Source organism: Macrosteles quadrilineatus, unplaced genomic scaffold (genome assembly GCF_028750875.1).
Source record: "Macrosteles quadrilineatus isolate MER2022 unplaced genomic scaffold, UCM_ALF_1.0 Scaffold_9__3_contigs__length_116548681, whole genome shotgun sequence".
NCBI lineage: Eukaryota > Metazoa > Arthropoda > Insecta > Hemiptera > Cicadellidae > Macrosteles > Macrosteles quadrilineatus.
The window spans coordinates 98,738,562-98,758,058 of NW_026542602.1; the positions used below are offsets into that span (position 1 = coordinate 98,738,562).

General features: G+C 33.6%; 1 protein-coding gene across 1 annotated transcript in view; it reads left to right on the top strand.

The window, feature by feature from the left end:
- Positions 1-5,123: 5,123 nt before the first annotated feature.
- Positions 5,124-19,497, top strand: part of LOC129004513 (noggin-2-like) — a 34,156-nt gene continuing 19,782 nt past the window's right edge. Inside the window, exon 1 of the mRNA XM_054433124.1 lies at positions 5,124-5,325. The gene's annotated coding sequence lies outside the window, so the exon portion shown is untranslated. The remainder of the gene's footprint in view (positions 5,326-19,497) is intronic.

Below are 19,497 nucleotides of genomic sequence, written 5' to 3' on the forward strand. Positions count from 1 at the left end.
CACCAATTACCCTACACAGACAGACTGCACCTGGCTGGTGGCGCCTATAGACAGCTGATGCTGTGTACCCCTGGACCATTGTTGGCTCCCATTGTCGTAGGTGTGCCGGACGAATAGTTTATTTTACGCACCAACAACAATCGCAATGTGCAAAGAAAATGACTAAAAGCACAATTTGTGTGGCTATCAACACCTTTGACAGTTTGTTAGGAGGAAGCGGGTGGTCAAACTCCAAATTTTCTAAGTAGGTTTGCTGGATGAGATTTTCAAAAATAATAGTGAGTCACATTTTGGAATTTTTACAATTGTTTACGAGAATGGTTTGAATTTATATTTTTAGAAAAAACAGCAGTGAAAAGGGTTAAAAATGATTCCTACGTTTATTAACGACTTTTGCAATTTTACAAGTTATTTACAAGTTACAGTCCAAATCTACATCTCACAACCGCAATAGTGCAAAAATATATCTAATAAACAAACAATTTGGTGGTTAATCAACTTATTTGGAATAAAGCGACACAACTCACGCAGCACCCTTGTTTTTATTTAACCACTCGTTACTCTCGTACCAATCTTGGACTCAATTACCTACTAAATCTAATGTCTCGCACTTGTAATGCCTATCAGTTTGATATATTTAACTTGTCACAACAAATGTTAAATGTCTGTTTGTCGAATGAATTAAAACTTTCTTATCAACGTTAATTAATATTTTTTCCAAATTGTACCTATTTATTTGTTATATTATATTTATTGCATATTTATTATATTTGAATCATGACCATCAGTACTATTTTAGTTAGTATACATTCTCTTGTTAATGTTAATATATTATTTAAATATTATATGGTCATTCTTAATTATATTTTGTATTCTTATATTCATACTGTATTTTATATTTATATTTTGAGTGAAACTGTTACTGTATAAGACTGCCACCATAGAAGACGGACATTATTCCCTTGTTGTATTTATTTCTATATTGTAAAACTCTTGTTAACATTCTTTTTGTATGATTAATGCTACAAAGTAATTGGCATGTGCTGTTTTGTAGCATTGAAAAAATAAAATAAAATAAATAAATACACGTTTTAAGGGATGCGATTTTATAAATGCATTAGTGCAAATGAAATTTCTTTTTAAAAATTTTGTGTTTATTATCCTCTTGGTTATTTTTTTAGTTTTTGTGAAGAGTGGTCTAAATTAATTTTAAAGGTCACTCTTTAAAGTCTCTTTAAAGGATCACTCTTGGTATGGGTTATGTTGCGGTTTTATTTAGTTGGTTGCCATCCAATATACGAAATCGAAAATAAAAAGAAAAAACCAGACTGTATGATTACTACCACAAAGTTTACAAATAACAATAAATATGGCAGCTTGCGGGTAAGGCCTATACTTATGCTAACATCTCTGCATACTCATGTTTGATATATACAGTGCTAATATACATTAAAAAATACACTATACCTGTAATTACCTGTAATTTTCTTTTTTTCTGCAAATAAATCCGTCAAGTTTTGCTATTTTTGTACTTTCCAATTTGTTTTTCATTTCACGAAGAGGCAATACATTTTTAGTTATAGGAGTATTTCTGTTAACTTTAGGATTATTTTATATTCCTATACTTAAGACGCCACAGAGAGCGGCAACTTGTATTTTTCAAGTGAAGAGACTGGACTCAGTTGTAAATAAAATTGTTTAATTTTTTTTGTTTTACGTTTGCCACGGTTACTGGATAATGTGGCAACGTAGTTCCAAGTGATTGTATTATTTTGTATTTATTTGTTTTGAAGGAATAAACTCATTATTTCATTCATTATAATAATTATTACGAGATGTCAACACAACTAAGGTGCAGTTAACCCAAATATGGTATGTACAGTCTAAATAAGAGTTAGATTATTCATGCAGCTTTGTCACTGACTAAGATCAGCTGTATCTTTAGTCATGACCGTTTATTAAACGGTAAAATGATCCAGGTGATGAGGATTCCAGTAATTAAGATCAGCTGGGTTCAGATTCAACCTATTGCTTTCTTTTTGCAAGATGGTTTTAGGGGCTAAGTAGCCGACCTGTAATGTATTTATATATGTAATATAACATGTTTTACTATTTAATAATTTACGAGGCTATGTTGGCAATATGTAAATGTATACGTTGAACTCAAATCGTTTGTATTTCCCACTACCAGTTAATAATATTTCAATAAACGATTGCTATTGGACGATCGGGTCACGCCACTTCCCCAACCCATGAGTCCATGTTAACCGACACCCCCAGACCTCAGTTATAGCCATCGATGTATATAAAGGTTATATACATCGATGGTTATAGCATTGAATAAGGAAATAAAAGTTTCCCTTGTTTCCCTTGTCGTTAGCAGTTTTACAGTGTTAAACAGTAGTTCTTATTAACTTCCCGATTCCCGTAGTGTAAGACGTCAGGGTGACGTAGTGACAATAATGGTAACGGTGCATGGGTATCACCGTGTAAACGAAGATACTTCACGACCTATGCGAAGCATTCGCACTGAATCCTTCTCAAATCCCACTTAACTGAAGTACACAACATACAGTTAATACTGAGTAGTAAGTATTGTACATCGTTGATTTAAAGGGTTCTTTCTTCAGGAATAGATGTGGGTTTACATTTTAGATTATTGACTTTTTCATAATGTAATGTTAAGTTATTTACGTTTTTTTTTTGTTTATAGGACCTCTTTGATCACTGTGCTTGAACTAATAATATGGCCATATACGATTTTTGTGTTGATGGCTTTGTTTTTACACAGGCAATGTTTTTACTTAAAAAACGCACCCTCGACAAAGCCACAAACAACAGAGCGTTCTACGTCCCTTGGTAAATAACCAAATCAAAACTGAGATAAACTGTTTCCTGACGGTAAAATATCCGACATAATAATTAATAACTTATTTCCTAACTCTCAGATCTCTATTAGTTGTGCAAACCCACATACTTCCGTTTATCTAACAGCTTCTCACAATTCCTATCAAAGTATATGTTACACAGATTTCCCACTAATATAAATACCTAATATTGTTAAGTCAAACACATTATACAAAATCCCTTCCAAAAATACTTAAATTTGTATTTTCATACACCAATCATTTTCACAAAAGTAAATAATTGTTTGACTGAAACGATTTCAGCTTATTTCCAAAGTTGAAATTCCCTCCTCATTCCACGCTATGATACAGTTTAGTTTAGAGTGTTCTAAGAAAGTCGGGCCTAACCATGTTTGGAACTTCCAAAGAGGAGTTTTGCACTTTACAATCCTAGTTTGTTGGGCGGCGCCTGCGAGTACTATTGACTCGAGCACGTTCGGGACAAAAATACCAAAGCCCGGGAAATACCGACCTGGTCCTCAACTCAAGTCAAACAATTTTACAAAAGGTGTCTTGTTTGAAGAGAAATTGAGAAGATTTGATTTTGAAATTTGAACATGTGTGATGTAACTAACAAGATTCGTACAATATACTTTGTACTTTACACTTTCATTTTGTGCGTTTTAACATTATTATTTTTATTACTTTGCAAGAGAACGGTCCATACGCTGCTAAGCCTTTCTCAGATATCGTCCCTAATTAGTAAAACAATGACATGACATCTATTTTTTTATAGGTTTAGAATGCACTTTTGCTTGGGATCGAACCTTGCAACCTCCAAATCTAAGGTAATCACTATAACCACTAGATTACCTAGACATGAATGAATTTAAATGGTTAATTTATTTAAATATGCTACTAAGTTTTTAGATAAATAAAAACCCTCTAGATATCAGCAATCCACCTGCAAATCAGCAACATTAACCGAAATACAACATAACTAAAATACTTTGAAGTCATTGTGAATATTCGGTAAACTATTGATACAAACAGTGAACTACGTAATGCGTTTATTCAAAACTGTGAATAATGAAAACACAGTTAATGTTTCTATAAATAGTTATATAGCCCTGGGTATCTTTTAGTTAACGCATAATTTAAAAAATGTTCGATGTCAATATTTTCTTTGGATATAATAGACAAAGTACTTAATGCTTAGTATAATATAACTATGGATAAAGCATTTTGTTATAACCATGGAGTCTGTAAACACTTATTTTGATCGACCAAGTGAACAGACACTTCTTTTTACAAATAAGTAGAATGCTCGATAGTAATTAAATGTCAATCGTTAGTTTTACATTAAGAAGGTTAACCTGTGAGATAGTCAGATCCGGTAAAATTTATAATTTTATGTATTCAAACTGCATGGTAGAAATCTTACTTTAAAACTCTCTCTTTATCCTACTTATATAACTGAAATTCAACTACTCGTAGGTTTTCCATAACTTATATTATTCCACATCTACCTTAAGAGATACACGATTTATAAAGTTAGATATAAAGTTAGATATCACTTTTGCTGTAAATTATATCCACCATAGATTAAGGGAGTTTAATCTATGTTGACTATAACATAGAACTATGTGAAATAGTAATTCATTAATAAATGACAATTTAACAACTGCATTGTAAGTTTATAAACTTCATGCTTAAACTTCAAGTTTAAATGTTGAGTTTAAATCTCATAAATAAACAGGTATCACTTTATTTTTTTTACTCATTTAGAAATTTAAAAAAATGTATATTACTTGATGTTCTTGGTTATCCTTATACTTTTTTTCATATTAAAGTTTTTTTATGTCCGCCTTCGTAACAGATCTATTTAATCGTACTTTAACACTGTAAAATAAAATCAATTAATTATTTCTTAACAATATTTCTAGTTTAAACTACTTTTGGTTGTTGTATACAACACTCATCATAAACTAATATCTCACCTCAGAAAAATTGCATTGCCATAATACCCTCCATTACCAAGACTTATTATTGAATCCATATTCATGTCTTATTGAATCTTATTATTGAATCTTGCATTGACCAATCAAAGTTCAAATACTTGAAGATTACGAATCAAAATCAGACTAATTTCACATCACCTCCTCAAACATTAGCGACATTGTCAATTTCCATAATACCCTCTACCCCTTCATTACCGTGACTTCCTGATCGACAGACCTCTGTCTCCCCTATATCAGCCGGGGACTCCGCCCCGCTGGCCACACGTCGGGTAGGGGGGGCCAGTGTGGCGGAGCCCTGCAGTACCGTGCCAGACGTGGTGGTCTAGTACCGTGCGTGCAGTCGTGTAGCCGTGCAGTGCCAGTGACATGTTAACATTCTAACCTTTTGACACCATGTTCTCCACTATGGAACCCCACTTTGGCCAACCCCTTGGAGGATTTAGTTTCCAGAATTGAAAGTAAGTTATTTTTCTTAATTGTAAATTTTTGTGCGGAGTTTATGTTGTTTAAAGTGTTGTTGTGGTCATAATTTTTTATGTGTTTATTGGTGCCAACATTTTTTTTTTTTAAGTGAACTATAAAAACATTTACCATGTTACCACCTAAGCCATTTGTCTAGATAAGATAACTGATTATAATAACTCTAACAAAACTACATCTAGGTCCAGTCTCTTCGAATCTAACCAGCGGCAGTCAGATTTTAAGGCATTAACAGTGATAGTGGTCTACCATTAATATTAAATGAAAGTTTATTTAAAACCCGCGATTTTGGCCAACCACCTGAAAAATGAAGTATCCAAAATTAAATGTAAACATTTAACTTATTTGTTTGTTATTTAATGAATGAGTTCATGGACAATATTTTTAGGGATTTAACCCTTGGGATACTTTAAATGCAAACACATTTTATGGAATATTTATAAAAGGAAATGGTGACAGCTTTAGAGGTAATGCCGTCAATGTAAGTTGTTAATTTTTCAAATTTAATGTTAATTTAATGTTTTTTCATAAGTTTGTCTTTGAAGAATTGTTATAGTTATTATTTTAGTTTTTGCGGCGTTTTGGGATTCCCGACCGTAGGCAAGAAAGCGTTTAAAACAATAGGCCCTAACTAATATAAATATTATGTGCTCGTTGGCACATATTTATATTATGTGCTCGTTGATTATTGCAGACTTTTTTGAGTCACGATAAGCGTTTCCACAATGGTTCAGAATCTGGAATATCCTACTGTTACAAATCTATAAGTAAACAAATAGAATGTAATCTATAAGAAGTATACAATAAATATCGTAAATATAAGTTGCGTAGGCTAGGTTCACACATAACATTGAATTGGAAAGGGACGCTTTGGATGATTCCTCGGAGAATTTAGTATCCAAAAGTAAGTAAGTTTTTAATAGGGTATAATTTTAATAATGAATGTACACGAAACAATCTGCAGGTGGACAACCATATAGACAACTAAATAGATTGTTTGGTATTTGTTATTGTATTCATCCCAATAGACACTTTTTAATAATAAAAAAGATGCCGCCATATATTTTGAAACAGTAGTTTCAATGACCTAAGTTAACCATAGGGATTTTTTTTGTGTCCAGCCAAATTCATCATACTTCAATGCAAGGTTTCAGGTTGTATCACTTTGTACTGAGCAATTTGTGTGATTGCCGAACAACATAAAATGTATCGTGATTGGAGGTAATATATCCAAACAAAATTAATATGATTGGTGTAAACTGTATAATTTTATTTCATTCATTTCAAACAATCTTCATTCATTTAGCACATATTTACAGTACATTGAACAGTGTCGATAAGTGATTCTTTATTAAAACTTACGTATGTTTATAAATGGATTTTAGTAATTCATTTCAAGCTTTAATTGGATCATTTGCAGCAAAACTTTATAACGTGCAAAATTATTTGAAGTGTATATTCCAAGAAAGAGAAGGTGAGGAGATTAATTTGTCATGTACTGTTTCATATGTTTATCTATTCAATTACATTGTTTTAATATAACTTTTTTTGTTTATGTGGTTCTTCATACAATTTTCAATGTTTTCCAAACGCTTTTTATTCACTTAACACATTCATTTTTTGGGAAGTAGAAAATAACATTTTAAAAAAGTTTATCGACCTACAATGCAAACGCGCTCATAACATGATGACGAACAATAAACTCGGTATTCTCATACATTTTTGAGTCATTGGTGGAAATTTTAATTAATATAGACGATTTATTTTTTAATACAAATGAAAATATGAGTTATTAGTTGTTTGATAACATTTATATTTTTCAATACTTATCTGTAAATATGAGTTTAGAATTCATGTTCATTTACATTTTTTTTACCCGATAAGAACACTTTTTAGCATTGATAATTTATAATTTTTTTTTGCTTTGCTACTTTTTCAAACTGTTATGTTTACAATATTAATGTCCACACTATCTACTACTCTACTACTATACCCTTGTCCTTATACATTTTATAGGACATAATCTACGTGAATAAAGTTTGGTAAAATGCTATTATCGTATCTTAATTTACATAAATCAGTTTTTATATTAAATTGAATGAATGGCTCATTTCGCAGTAAATTGGGATGTTAAATTGAATACTGAGCAAGGGTTTTTAATTTATGGACATTCCTAAAGTTTAAAATTTAAAGCCCTATATTGAAAGATTAAATTGCAGAGTATATTGAAAGTGTTGATTCGAGATGCATTAACACTTGAACTCAATGAATATTAAATTCTGTATTTCAAATATATTTCGACGGTGTTGTGCAGATTTGCAGTCTATAAACAAATCCACACAACACCGTTAAAAAATCATTAAATTTTTAACTCTTTCGTTTTAACATAGTTTATGCACACTCTTTAGTAAACGTTCTGATTTTTTACCCACTTAGTTTTTTATTTTATTTTTGGCACGTCGAGATTTAAAGTTTTTGACACTATTGAGCACTACGGCAATCTAAAATTGTAAGTCTTATCATAACTTATCGTCTAAGCAGTAAATGCTTATCATAAAGGTAATTTTACATTGACAGATAGGGCAAAACATACAGACCTACTTTTGCGGTTCCCATTGAAATATAGCAAAATAAATTTCTACGAATGTGTGCTATTGTTTATGGCAATTTAAGCTTGAGTCACTCAAATATTTTAATGAGAATATAATATAATTTCGTTGTTAAATATATATTTCCTTATAATTATTTCTTCTACATATGCATAATATTTCTACTGTATTTCTATTCTATTTTTTCCATTACAGAAAATGGTTGGGGCTCAGAACCTTTTGTTCGATCTTATTATTTGATTTTATTTTGGACTTATTTCAGTGTTCAATGAGCAATAACCTCAAGTTTTAGCAAGCATATTTTAACCATTTGATTCATAGAAAATTTAAAATTGCTTGTTAAAGTATTCATTAACTTTTAATTAGCTTTATTGAAAACTATATTTGTAATAATTATTTAACATTATAATGTCTGAAGTACAAAATTTAAATTTGAATCCAAACTAAGCATTGTAATTTTTAAACATTGGGAAATATTGTTGTAGACTGTTGTCGTTTAACATTCATATCACCAGTTATTTCGATCAATAGGATTAATAGGATGTTGATTAGTGATTTTAATAATATGTTGATATCATAGAATAACTTTAGACTCATACAGGTTTTTTTTTTTTTTTTTTTTTTTTTATAAAATATACTAGGCCTATAAACCTTGCCTGAATTCGAGAGTATTGTTTTATTATCTAATAATGCATTTTCCGTGATATTTTTGAAACAAATTAATAAAATCTTTTATAAGTAATTGCGAATATCTAGTTGTTATAAAATATCCACCGCCTTTAGTTTTATTCACTAATTGCTTGATAATTTATACCAAATAAACAATATTATAATGCTAATACATGGCAACTTTATACATAATACTATTTAAGAAGCAATTTTTATTTTAAAAGCTTTATAGTACTAAATTAATTTTAAACCGACGCCATACAATGATAAGAGTATTTTTTCAAATACTCTATATACGCTTTTTAAGTATTTGATACAGATTTTCACCAAAAATCATACGTTAATCAGTTAGCGTCAACTATATATTCTAATATTTTACAATGTTTCATATTTCACCTTTCAAAGTGAACTGTATCGTTCTCTTACTACCCAGACAAACGGAAACATACTTGTATAGAATATTTTATTTAAAAAATAATTTTGAATGTTGACTTCTTGATCAGTATAGCGCCTGTTATTACGCACGTGTTGCTTCTATTACAAGATGACTTCTCACGATATTATCAATTTTGTTTTATCTTTGTGTGTAGTTAACGTTGACAAGAGTGGTGGTTAACAAAAGGTTTCTGTTTCTCCTTTATTTTAGAGCATATTTTAAGATTTTGACTTCACTGCATCCAAATAATTAGCTTTTTTTTAATTATATCCCTTTATTTTATTGAACTAGGTTAAAACAAAGAATTAAACCGTAAAAAACCGCACACTATATTACATGGACAGTTCCTTCACCTGATCACACAGATTACCAAAAGATATATCTATGACGAAGTACAGTATAATTATTTCGATGCTACAACTTAAATGGAAATAGATAGTGCATTCTATCCATTGTCCACGTAAGTCTATGTATATTTCCAATTGATCAATGAGTTTGTCATGGAGACATCCCCGTCTCCATGGAGACGACGGAGTGATGGAGCGACGGAGGCGGAAGGAGCGTAGACACAGACGAAGGGTCATATAGAGCGTAGCCGTCTGGTCTAGATCGTGGAGTCCAGTAGTCGTCGGTCAGCAGTTATGCGTGGAGGCGCCTAGCAACAACATGGTCAGCGAATTACCAACGTACCTGCGCACCTTGTACAGGCAAAGTGCTCTGGAAATAAGCGAATATTCATATCATGTACTGGCGAGACGATTGGAAAGTGATCCGAAATGTTATCGAGACAGAAAGTTTAGTTGGGACATGTTATTGCAAGTTGTGTGACGAGACAAGGGAATTGTTAGGGATTTGACATTATATGGTTGGAAATAATACGTGATAAGAGATGAGCATGTTGTTAGGAATGGGAAAAGTAAAATGATAAATTATCTTAAGGGACAGAAAGGAATTGTTGGGAATGGGACAAGAAAATAATGGAACTATTATGTGATAAGATAATTATAATTTTTTTGAATGGGACTAAGTAAGATTATAAATTATTTGTAGAATAAGAGACAGAAGGGAATAGTTGGGAACATGGCAAGGAAAGAGTTTAAATATTAGGTAATAAGAGAATGAATGCATTTTTAGGAATGGGACTAAGTAAGATAATAAATTATATGATAAGATAAAGTACAGAAAGAAATTGTTATGAATGAATGGGACAGGGAAGGATTGGAAATATTATGTAATGAGAGACGGAATGTATTTGTCCTTTTAATTAACTTATTTAATTTCGACATTCAATAATGCTCAAAACTGTAGTTATTTTTAATAAATAATTGGAACTTAAAAAAATAAGACGGGAACACCCAAAAACGTGTGTATTAACAAGATTAATAATATTTTTTTGTGATAATTAGCATTTTAACTCTACAACAATTATAGGTAAATAATTTTGAACGTTGTAGTGTATATAAGGATTTTCATCAAATAAATATGCATGTTTTTAAACACTTGCAACAATTGTGTGTGTTTCCAACAAAATAGACATGTTCTAACGTTATGAAAACTATCCAAAATCTGGTCTAGTTACTGTGTAAGGACGTCATCTTGTTAGGCACCATCCATGTTTATTTATTTAATAATTAATCGCATTTTACAGCAATATCATACATTCCCAACTTGCTAACTGCACTTCCCACTTACTTCATGAAGAAATGAAGTGCAAAACCCATAACTTGAAAATAGCCTCAACCGAAATAACCGAATGTGACGTTGTCACGGTTTGACGACCAATAACGCCGATCTCACTGCGAACTGTAAATGACGTAAATATTACGACTGGCTTGCATCAAGCGGGCTTTAAAACGCGATTAACTGAGCGGTACCGGCGCCGGCGAGCGTCTCCGCTACAGAGAACTACTTGAAACTTCGGGGTTTTGACTACCTTTGCAGCTAGTTATGTCCGGAAATTAATAAATAAGACTATTTATGCAATTTTGAGTGTGGTAGTATTGAATTTGGACACCCAAGAAGAAATATTCTAGATTGTAAAAACAAGCCTTTTAAGATTTCCTATTTTGCTTTGAAATAAGCATACAGTGGCCGTTCTTAGACTAATAATTGTAATGATTACTTCTTTGATTTTTGACATTATCAAGCAGTGTAGTTGAAACTCGCCAGAAAATTCGCGGGAGCATATCTGATTTTTGATTAACAAATAATCTAATGGGGTTATCTTTCAAAATTGTTCTCTTCATTCTGATTTGTTAGCACATTTTTCATCCCTTTCGACGATTTGTTTTATAAAATATTTCATTTGTGAAATTATATCAAAGGTCTCAAAGTCAAATGAACCAGATTTTCTCATTTTCCTTCCAACCAAACCCCAACAATATTATTTTATATTTGTATCACATCCGACCACGTATCAATTTCACGTAATCCAGACAATTCTCCTTTTAATACTTCCTTCACAATATGCAGAATCATCATCCAGAATGCATAGTATTCCTTCTATTTAATTTAATCAAGATGATTTTATTTTATATTCAAATTGCTTTTAGCCATCATAGTTCTCAGGGTTATTAGATCCAAATTTCATTGCTCTCTAACATCACAGTGGGCTTTGCTATACTTTTGATATTTTCTCTATGATAATACTGTATGATCCAATTTCTTTCGGACAGCAACGTGACTTTCTGATATTAATTCCTAATTTTATTTTGAATACAACCTAGCAAATATGATTTTATATCCTAACGCCCTTCGGCCATCAAAGTTTATCAATGTCAGATAATCCAGCTACCCTTAATCTCCCTTGCGATCTTAGCTCGACAGTATTATTCTGTATACGAAAAGCCATTGGCTATCGAAGTATTTCAACGTCATTTGAACCATACTAAGTCATTTCTTAAAATCATTCCACAGTAATAATGTATTTAAATATTCTTTGCTCATCGAAGTTTCTCAATTTCAAAGTCGATTGTTTCATATTTTATCTCTATTTCATCCTTGGCCAACAATATTTTCAGTCATTTGAACCATTTATTTCTTCAAATCATTAAACAGCAATACGACATTTCAAAATCTTTGATTTGATTTTATCACTTGATCCATACCCCCAGAGCGAGCTGGTCTAGTGGCTAGAGCGCGGGATTACAGCGGATTACAGTCCCTGAGGTCCCGGGTTCAAATCCTGCCAAATCACCAATGGATTTGATCTAAGTGATATTGCCGCAACCCCTAGGTCTAGCCTGAAGTAGTGTGAAAACCATCCCGGGCTCGTGCCTAGCGTTCTAGGACAAAAGAAATACTTTATCCCAACATGCTTTGGCCATCAAAGGTTCTCACCGTAACCCATGCCTTATCCATATATCCTGTGGTCATCAAAGATTTTCAACGGCACTTTATCCGGGATATATTTCCTACAAGTTGACTATCAAGAGCAGATCGTATCCGTCTGCGGACACACGACAGACGGCACGGCGCTACAACAGACATTCGTTAAGCTCAGGATTAATTTATTGTCTTGCACTCTCGGTGTTGCTTGATTACTTGCAGCGCTGTAAATCAAAGAGACACGCCAAGTGTCAAGACAGCGTCGGTGCCAATGAATGAAGCCCCCGCCTTTGTCCATGGAATGTTTCCAATCGGAAAGTTGACGGTGGGAAAAGTTTTCATTAGCTTTATGGCGTATTGTTCAGTCTTAGTATGTATGTTGTGATTTACCGTTAGAATTTGTTGATGGGTGATCTTTCAATGTAAAAGCTGCTTGAAGAAATTTGGCGTTGACATAAAAATGTGAACGCCATGCAATTTGGTCAGAATTTCTTCTGAGATTCTTCTTCATTTGAATCAGATCAAATTTCTTCCGGGTGTTAAGCTAACATCGCTAAATTAGGGACGTTAATCCGATGTATATTTTTCACCATATTCAGCTAATAATGTTCATTGACAAATCTACATTAATATTTCTAGAAACTTTCCAAACCATGGTAATTCTAGTTAATCGTGATACTGATTACTACCACAACGTAAATCATAAGGTTACGAACAGCACTTCAAATGCTGTTTGTATACATTATTCGTTGAACCAAACTTTTTATCCAAATTTGACGAAATGCCGAAAACATTATTATTATTTTACTACCCTTGAGAAGGTAAGCAAACCCTGAAAGGACACAGATGTTGTTCTCCAAATTATAGTCACGATGTTGTCACGCAGCTAAAAATCCTATTGGTGGTCATAGATGGAAGAGTAGACCCGATCCCGAATCTTTGTGTAAAGTTCTGATCTCCAACGAGCACACCCTTGAACTTCAACTTATCTATTACGCCGTGTACTTCCTCAGCAGTGATTGGTTGGTGATCTCCCTGTGTAATGTGTAATGTTGCCGCCAGTCCGGCCTGTCAGTTTGACATGCAGCGCTGCCAGTCGCGGCGGTGGCCAGAGCAATTAACATGTTCCTTGCGATAGTCTGACTCATTCATTATGATGTAATGAACTGGGATTTTAACCACGCCTTCGCCCGCGCCGCGCTACTACTTCGCTACTTCGCTACTCGCAAACGTCAAACGTCGCAAAGACTCGCGGAATTTCCAGCGCGGTTTATTCCATTCATTCTCAGTAAGCGGATGGCCTCAGGTTTTTTTGTAAATTTTCTCTTTACAGTTCGGTTGATGTTCATTGTTTTTACATATTTTTTGTGTCTACGTCAATGCCGTTTCCAATAGTCATAAACGCTTAGGTGGTCCAAACCGATCCAAACCCACCAAGTTTTTGGGGATATGCCGGGAATCGAACCCACTACTTCGTACTGAAGTCTGAGATACTATCTACTATAACAACTTAGACACTGGTTTGTTGGAGATGTCCCTGTGTCCCGAGAAATAAATTATGTATTTAATTGTTAATTATTATTATTTATCAACTTTGAATCGAGATGGGGACGCTATCTTCGTGCGTATTTCATAAGTTAAGGATGAGGGTAGGATGGAGTGATATGATCTGTGTAGCTTTTAGTGACTAAGATTAGCTGTTTAATCATTCGGAATCATTAACCCAATCAACAGGGACAGTTATTATTCAGGATGAATGGTATCTTGGATTAGCAGAGTATACGGTGTTACCTATAGAAAATATTATTGGTTTATTTACATTATCACATTTATTTAACTGAACATAGCAAAAAATAAATATTATTCTGATTGTCACTGTTTCCTAGTCGAAAATCTATTACAAAACATAGTTCAAGATTCAAGAAAACTGTTGTTTTAGTAGCAACTATTATATTTACATATTTAAAAATATTATTTTTTTATATTTACATGACAGAAAATTATATCATGATGTTCGGAAGACAATAACTTGACAAGATCAAATATAACCCCAAAGATTATATCAATTCGAATTTTAAAAAAATCTTTGGTTAAATCACACTCGCTTAGGCCTATCAGTCATATTTTTACACAGATTTACTAGATTCAGTTTACACTAGTGTACCTGTTGCTCGAATTCGAGCAATTGCGAAGTATTACAGGCGTTATTTTAAAACGAATAACAGTCATAACTTCTGAAGAGACGACTCAAAAATTATGAAAATACTCACGATGTACCATTTTCAAAATCTGATCTTGTTTTTTAGTGTTTTCTACAAATATTTACCACTTATAGCCGCATTAGGTTGTCCATAACAACGATTATGAATATAAAAAAAAAATATTTCTATTTTTTCTACTTGGTGGCGTTCTATGACTTTCCAATGGTACCATTATTGCAAATCGGCTCTTTCAATGATTGCTCAAGAAATAAAGAACAGTGTTAATTCAGTTTTCTTTTTAGTATATCAAATAGTCTAGGCTTTCTCGCTTTTTCCATTCTATTTACATCAACCCAATTTAAAATAAAATAATACTAAATTTCAACCAAGTCAGTAAAATGTTTGTAGCACACATTTCCTTAAATTGCAACTAAAATATTAACAGCAATTAAATTATCCAGCTGATCATAATGTAAAGAAATATGTTCTTCACAAGGGTAACATGGGAACTTAAAAAGCCACTGAGGCAGAGCCCAAGGGACCTACGAACCTTTTGGTATACAATATGTGGGGTTAAATCTTAAAACAAAAAAGCCTTATTGTTCACAAAGTTTCATGTAGCTTATTAATAATATAGATTGCACGATTCACATTCAGATCCTCATACAACTTTGCACTTGCCACGACGGCTCGTCTGTTCGATTAGCAATCCCTGATCCGGTTCAAGATTGTTTACATTCAGCAGATGACAGTCTGATATCAGCTGATCTACATGTCATACAAGCTTGCCAACATGACGTCATACGTCTCATTCGTCAGTATTCTGAACTGAAGGTTGTTTATATGTCACGTAGGATTCACATTCTAGCCATAATATGTCTAAAATTCGATTTTAATATTTATATTTTAACCCAAAAGTAATTTTATTTCTTTTTCGAAGAAATATAATTTTAATTATATAAAAGATTTGGTAAGTCGGTGGATCAGATGGCAACGCAATGGACTGAGGAGCCAAAATCAGCGCGTCATGAGTTCACACCACGATGCCATATGTGTGTTTTAAGATGTATATTTCATATGTTACTATACTGACTTTTCCAAAGGCCAACCTCTTAAAAACGACCTTAAGGGCGATTCAAAATCAAATAAAAAGGTTTGGTTCCTAAAATAGATTTGCGAACTTTCACACATTACTCCAGTTTAAATTTTTTAAATTTAAAGTTATAAAATCTGTCATTTCAAAATATGTCAGAAAACTTTAAGAAGCTATATTCCAGTGCCATTATCTCCCAAGACTGTTTTGTAAGCAGTAAATGGAACTGATCTGTTAAATAAAAAATAATGAAACAAAACTACGTTTTAGTGGCTTACAACACTGAAATTCCTTGAAATTTCATCAGAGTCTTTTCAAAAGGGTTGAGGAGACAAAACGAAATTTTGTTCAAATCAATAAAAATATGAAATGAAGAGTAATCGAAACTTGAAGAGTTTAAAAATCCTTTGCCCTTCCCTCCTCAGACAACACTCCCCAGTAGAAGGCTGGGCCGATGAATAGCCGATACATCCCAGCCAATGTTCTGTATAAAAGCCGCATTTAGTTTAAGTACGGTGCTTAAGCAAATTATCTCTGTAATAGCGGAAATGCAAACAATAGGTGTTCCGGGCCGCCCATTGGCGACGTTTTGCAAGGAACATTAAACGTTCTTCAAGGCCCTGAATTGGGCCCTTGTGGAACCCCCGATGCGAAGGGCGCTTTGCACTATGTGACAATAACTTGGAAACCTTTAAATCGATTGGATCTTGTAAATAAAATATTGTACAATTTGTGGATCTTCAAGACGATACGCATCACAATGTATCCTCGATTTTCAAAATTTTATTTTACGTGGCATCAGGATTTATTATTTTACTTTATTTTGAAACGACTTCTGTTTTTCTGTCAAACTTGAATTTACCTGTACCTTCGGCATCAAATGCCATTGTCCTTAACCTTCAATCAAAGTGGGAGTGAGAGAAACATTAGTGAAGTCACCAGGACGAGAACTAAAAAATCGATGGTTTTACCCCCTGTCTCGCTACCAATTTAAACAAAATGATCAAACGTAAAAACCGATGAAATCACATACTAATACTTAGCGAATAAACCTCATTTTAATTGTTACCACTTAAGAAAAAGAAATCAGCAACAGCGTGAAAGCTGTGAAATATTCCAGGTCGTAATCTGAAATTTGCAACGGAAGTCGGTAGCCGATTATGACCGCCTGACCACTTCGCCTACGGACAACAAACCATTTAAGACGGAACTGTGATTGTCTCAGAGCGAGAAGCGACGACACCGCCCTCACTGCCGCCCCCACGCCGCCCCCGCCGAGGGTACGGCGAGCCACAAGGATACAGCTTTGTGCCAGTGATCTTTTCCGCGTACAACCGTTGTGGAAAAGTATAGACTACAGTTTGTTAGAAGTCTTGTTAAATAGTTAGGATATGAGGCAACACTTCTGCATTTCTTAGTCGATATGAAATATTTCAATATTTATTCAAGATTATCGGAAAAGGTTGTTTTATTTAAATAAAAAAAATCAACCTTCCAAAACTTGGGTCATTACTTTATAATATATTTTTATGTTTTTTTTGCCAAATGATTTGTTTAATATTCACACGGACCGTCTTGATAAAACTTTTACTGCTTTACTGTATGGCATTTCAACATTATTCTTTCTCGTAAATTGTTTTGCTCCACAAAATCAAATCACTCAACGGATTTATTTTTTCAATAACTTTCTTTGTAGACCGAGATTTTTATCTTTTACTGAATTTGGCTTGGATATATGTAATCAATCTTCTTTGGCAATGGGAATATCATTGATCATCCTACCAAAGTAGTCCTCCAACGCGCAGAGACTGGGCTCGTGGTTAACGCGAGACCTCTATTCTGGATGTGCGGGTTCGGATTGACTCAAAAATTAATGTCAATTAAAAAAAATGATAAAACATGGTTTTAAGCATATTTTATTTATCAGTACAAAATATAAGTCTCAAAGAATAACTGCCTCTAAGTCGGACTATTCCCTTCAGCCTCCAGGGACATCAAAAAGATTTCCTATTAACCAAAACCTTATATTTTTACAATCAATACTCAATGTTTTCATTAATTTCAATACTTTTGAAATATCTTGACAAATAAAGCATTTATTTTCAAACGCCATCAAGCGTAACCATATTGGATATTCGTACTCGTGTGCGAGTTCTAATCCACGCAGTGCCTTGGCGGCGCTAAGCTGTGGGAACCGCGCTATCTTATCTCGCCGCTAATTTTACGCCTTTCGACTCATTCGTTTTATGGCGGCGCTAACTTGGCAGTAAACACTGGCGGTGTCGAAAATGGCGGGGTCGTCTGTACAGCAGACTAGCGGTATGCTTCGCGTCTGGTTGCGATTTTGGAGGGAAGAAAAATGACTGCCAACATGAGACTTCTTCTTCTATTGAAACAGTAGGCCGTAGATGTGAAATTTGAACGGATACCCAAAATGTATAAGTCTTGCAGCTAGCTAACTGAGAGGGCGAAGCAATCTTTAAGACCCAGTAGATAATGATAATTGATAAACAACACCCACGTGGAGATCTCATCTCTAGAATTATTAAGTTCATTATCATTTCAGAATTCTCCGACGATGCTGGAAATGGCCTAAGTTTGCAAAGTATTCAAAGCACAAGATTGTTGTATTTCATCAAGTTAGCCACTAATACAGTAGTATTTTTATATTATTATTTCATAAATATACCATTTCTTCTTAAGGAACTTTATGAGTTGTTTGGTAAGAATAATTCATATCCCTCTTTCTGAAAGTGCAAAGTACTTGTTATTCTTTGGAAAGCACGTTAATCTAGGAATCAATATTTTAATTTTAAATGAGAGTGAAATCATCCATGATTTTCAAACATACGTATTACGATTCAGACAGTTTGTTTTTATATTTATCAGCCGCACGACCAATAGCACTCCTATGTCAATTTCAATGCAGTGAGACTACAAAGTACCAGCTGGACTTTTATTGTCTATTATTTATGAATGAAAAAGGGCTTGCCCGTCGCAGACATGACATTTATTACAGTATCTATCTACGGGAGACGAGGGACGCGTCGATACAGGAGGCGGTGACTTCCTGCGGTTACTTTATTGGTTTCCGGTGGACTGACCTTCCAAGGTCGAGAGAATGCAGATGCAAATGCAACGATGGGTTCGCTCCCGATTTTTCAAAAGGATGCCGCCCATTGTTTTGGTCGCGTAGGCGGGCTAGAATCTGATTTCATGAGGACGATTCCATTTCCGGCTCGCTTTATTGGTTTCCGGTCCACTTGTGACCTTTCAAGGTCTAGAGGATGCAACTGGACTGCAACTGTCGATTACTCTAGCTCTACTATCTCTAGCTCTAATATCTTTCTCTTTAACTGAAGTGTTATCTTTAACTCTAGCAACCATATTTACCTCTAACCATCGCTAACTCATGCATCTATTTCAGCCTTTAGCCATAGGCAGGCAACAATCTCTATACAGTATCTTGCTCCAGCAAATATCTCTCTAAAAACTCAACCATCTATTTTTAACATGAACACTACCAAATATCTATAACTCATGCCCGAGCACATACTTCTAGCTCTTAAGTCTCTTCACTCATTTCTCTTTATGTTTAGCAATAGCATCTATCTCTAACCCTATCCTTATCTATAACTCTAATATTTCTGACTCTAGCAGATACATCTAGATCTAACTGAAGAACTCTTTTCTAAGTTTATCTCTAGCAAATATATAAATATTAAGCACTATAGCATACATAATATAGCAAATATCTATAACCATACTGATTAGCTGTTATCATTGACTACAGTCAACCTATTATTATTTAAGTC